Source organism: Empidonax traillii, unplaced genomic scaffold (genome assembly GCF_003031625.1).
Source record: "Empidonax traillii isolate 1590-97213 ecotype Southwest subspecies unplaced genomic scaffold, ASM303162v1 scaffold741:size898883, whole genome shotgun sequence".
In the NCBI taxonomy this organism is placed as follows: Eukaryota; Metazoa; Chordata; class Aves; order Passeriformes; family Tyrannidae; genus Empidonax; species Empidonax traillii.
In genome coordinates this window covers 689,183-693,648 of record NW_020955934.1, presented here as the reverse complement: position 1 = coordinate 693,648, position 4,466 = coordinate 689,183, and the positions used below count along the sequence as shown (strand labels likewise).

General features: G+C 37.3%; 1 protein-coding gene across 5 annotated transcripts in view; it reads right to left on the bottom strand.

Moving 5' to 3' along the window:
* The window catches only part of GOLGA4 (golgin A4), a 63,186-nt gene that overhangs the window by 50,621 nt on the left and 8,099 nt on the right, over positions 1-4,466 (bottom strand). For 2 of the 5 annotated variants that reach the window (XM_027900603.1, XM_027900605.1), the window contains exon 1: positions 2,350-2,441. The exons of the other annotated variants lie outside the window; for them this stretch is intronic. The gene's annotated coding sequence lies outside the window, so the exon portion shown is untranslated. Of the gene's footprint in view, positions 1-2,349; positions 2,442-4,466 lie in introns of those variants that run through there. 5 annotated transcript variants of the gene reach the window in all.

Below are 4,466 nucleotides of genomic sequence, written 5' to 3'. Positions count from 1 at the left end.
GCCAAACCCCAGCTGATGTTATATTTCCTTCAGTATTATCAGTGGAGGTTATTTTCTAAAAAAACTTTGTATTTCCAGCATTCTAAACAGTTTTTGTAGCTCTCAAGTCTAGCCTAAGATAAGAAGCCTTACTTCATCTTTAAGGACTTTCTGAACTCCAGAAACAACTGTGTCCTTGTTATTCTTACTACTCCTCCTCCCTCTGAAGAATTACCATGCTCAAATCTTTCCTTGCTATGATTCTGATGAGTGGGGAGCAAAGGCCAAAGTACATGTGATCACTAGATCAAAGGGCTTCCTTAACATACTGTGAAAGAAAAAGCAGAATTTACCAGGGGTTTTGACCCAAGTCTGATTGCTCTGGAGATGGCAGTAGTCAAATGTTATGCATGTCACATACATAAAATATGTTTGATTGCCAAAGGCAATCATTATACTTTTTCAGAAAAAGAAGAGAATCAGTAGTTCCAAACTGCACATTAACTTGCATCAAGCAAATCTGAAAAATCATGCATTTGGTTAGCAAAGTGCATCAAGGTATATGTGTATCTGAAGTATGTCAACACTTACAAGCTTCTACAGTTGTATGTGGACAGTCTTGCTATGTTATATACAAGCACAGCAAGACAGAGGGAAGGGAATCAGACTACAAAACTCGTCTAAGAGACAAGTCAGTATTTGCTCACCTAGTTCAAGGAGCTAGCAGATTCAGCTATCAGCTAAAGGTTTAGAGTTTCATCTTTTACTGACAAGTAAATCATGTCCCAGAGTAAAATAAATAAATAAATTTGGTTATGTGTCCAAGTTGGAGAACGCCAGGAAAAAAAGTTGTGAATCATTCAGTAGTTTTCCTACTTACAAAATATTGTTTAAAAAAATTTTGTGCAATTTGCAACATATTCTTTTATGTCTCATCCCTACTGTGATCAGGCAAAAGGAAAAAATGAAGAGCTGAAATTTCAAGGTTTCTCCCTGCAATTAAAAAAGCTCCAGAACCTAAGAAAGCAGAACAGCATTTTCAGAAAGAGGTAGTACAGAAATCAAATACAAGTCTTTTCTGGTTTGCTTTTCATTTTCATGAGCAATCTACTCGGTGTAACCATCAGGAGTTGTAAAATCCAATTTTAGATACATACAAATTTAGTCTTGAATTTGCATGTCAGAAAGGAAAAAGATAGATATATCTGAACCACTACTATCTTTGCATGGCAACATCTGTTAAGAACGACTTCAAATTAAGTATGTCAATACAGGAAAGATGCAGGATTAGCAAAAGTACTGAAAGAGTATTATTTCAGCTTGATTTGTCGTGCTTTATTAATAGCCAATGCTATAAAAATATTTCAATTCATTTAAAAATACCTCTACAAGTAATTTTACAGCACTAAAGCGAGACTGAAAAGTACCATGGCTACTTTATCTTTAGCTGTAAGAAGAGCTATATATATTGTGCTCTGCTGTCACTTCCATGACACTCATGAGGAGTGAGTGACATTTCGATCTGCATGACTAGTAGGTCACCCACAGCAAGCTGACAGCAAACTAGCTTTGTTTATCTTCTGCAGGTAGGCCTGACTTTGAAGTATACTCTAGAACAAAAAGATTTTGAACTTCCAGCAACTGTAGTGAATATAACTGATGCATTTGACCTCAAATTCCGTTCAAGAGTGAATGCAGTAACAGGTTGAAAACCAAACACTATTCTTCCACAGAAAAGACTGGAAGCACTAAGTAAGCATATTTTAATCATCTCGGGCCTTTTCAAACGGCACCATACGAACTCAGAAAGCATCTGACATGCAAACTGTCAGAAGTTCTATGTAAGTATCAATATACACTTTTACCTCACACTGTAAATATGAGCTACTTGCAGTAACAGAATACAGAATTGGACGGACTTCTTCTTTTCCTTTATACATGAAAAAATTATGAGTTTCTCTGTAACACTGAAGATCCACAGATCTAATAAAATACAATCTGTAGAAGAAAGTTGGTGTGAAAAAGAAACCTACTTCATATTCCATGAATGGAGCATACAAGTTGTAGGTTTATTTTAAACTGATAACATTTTGGAATTTTGAAAAATGTAACTTCTGTCCCACTACCTCACTCAGTTCAGCTAAGGGGTAAGAATTTTAACACCTAAAGACTTAAAAAGTTTACTAATCTGGAGTAAGTTTAAAGGTCTGTTTTATTAGTATCAAACACTTCAGTATTTAAGATAAAAACTGGACTATTCATAGTTTTAAACACGCAGAAAATAGTGAAATTGAGGAATTAAAACAATGTAATCAAGGACACATTGGTAGATTTTTTTTTTTTTATGTTGAAAAACAGTTCTCAACTGACCTCTTTGTCTGGTGTTACAGTGCCTTCATCATTCTGATCTGTGCATGAAGATGTCCTGCTTCTGTTGCCAGTTGGTGGAGGTGATTTGGAAGGGACCTACACAGAGATCATGTATATCAACAAGTAATACTTTAAAGTCCAGAACTAATTATTCTGTATCATAATTTACTTCATCAATTACTAACTATAACATCTCAGTAAAGCCTAGTCTAGAACTATTTAAAGAAAATAACTGTATGTGACAAGTTCTACCTTATTACAAAATCTCCAGAGCAGAATGTGTCATGAGTCAGCCACAAGAACATGCAACAACACAGGTTGTTTTGATTACGTCTGACTGTAGTTCTCTTAGACCACATTTCAAACACAAGCAACACAGTACAATTACTTAAGGATTAAAAGTTTTATGATTTGACAGGGATTCAAGCATTTAGAAGTAAAATACCATTTGATTACTTTAAGAAATTAACAACAAAAAATAACAAAATAAAAAACCACATTTATAAAATTGCATCTTAACAATGAGAAAGAGCAGCAGAAAATGCCACATTTTATGATGTCAATATGTACTTGTTGTTTCTATAAGCACTGAACACCTATTCACAGAAATTTTACAATTTCATGTAGAGTGATGTCCCAAAAAGACACACCAACCTAACCCAAATGTAGCTTGACAGCCTCATAATTCAAACTTCAAATATAAAATTTTCAGTATAAATGTAATGACATTAAAGTATCAACAAGTATATGCAAAAAAAAGTAACTAGCAAGATCTCCCATTAGGTATATTCTACAACATAACTAGAATGAACAAAAAAAACACCAAACCAAAACACCATAAATATTTTAACAACTTGTTGCAGCATCGTTGCTGAGGCTGCACACACAAATTCTGCTCCACAAAATGCTTGCCTCATGACACGGAGTTAAATGTTCAAAAACATGATTGACAGGAGTATCAGACCACTGAAAAGATATAACCAGAACACACTGTTTTTCAGATAGTTACACATGCTTTATAGCCTAAATCTATAGGTACTTTTTTGTAAAATGTGGATACTAGTGAATTAATGCCAATATAATACAAAATTATTCCAAAATCAGTCATAGTTACTGGTCTGACCAAGTAGACCCAATGTCCTCACCTGAAAATACTACTCAAAATCAAACATCTTACCTAGTATCAAGCAGCTATTCACCATGAAAGCATTATGTCCTGCTGAAAAATTTCACATCAGAACTACTCATATTTGTTGTAAAACAATTATGATCTATTAATGCCAACAGCCTACTGTTCCGTTATTGTTGCCCCAACTTAATGGCAGGGTTTTAAAGAAGATTGTTTCTGGCCCTCACAACACAGAAGGAAAGTGATTTCCAAATGCTCATGAACACTTTGTCACTGTTCAGAAGCAGCACGAACATACATCTTCACCCTGCCCTTAACGGTTCTAGTCATTTCAGTGACACTAAGCTCCACAGAACAAATATCTTATGCAAGGAACAGAAGGATTATGTACCTGAAGATAGCTAGACCAGAAGAGATGAAACAGGATAGCATAGTTAAGTTGGAAGGGACCAACTGCCCGATCACTTCGAGGCTGAGCAAAGTTAAAGCAAGGCTTCAAAGGCACTGTCCAAATGCCTCTTCAACACTGACAGGCATGGGACATCAAACCTGTCCAGGAAACCTACTCCAGGTTTTGACCACCTTCTGGGTAAAGTGTTTCCTCATAGCAAGTCCAAACCTCCCCTGACAGACACAGCTTCTCCCCTTCCCCTCCTCAGGAAGCTGCAGGGTGCAGTGAGGTCACCCCTCAGCCTCCTCCTCTCCAAACCAGACAAACCCAGAACCCTCAGCCTCTCCTCAGAGCCCATTCCTGCCAGCCCCTTCCCCAGCTTTGGTGCCCCTCTCAGAACACATCCAAGCACCTTCACACCCTTTTTAAATGCTGGGCCCAGAACTGCCCACAGGACTCAAGGTGAGACGGCACCAGCACTAAGTCCAGTGGGATAACCACCTCTCTTGGCTGGCTGGTGATGCTGTGTTTGCACCCCAGGATGTGGTTTGTCCCTTTGGCTGCCAGGGCACACACTGCTGATCCTGCTGAGCCTCC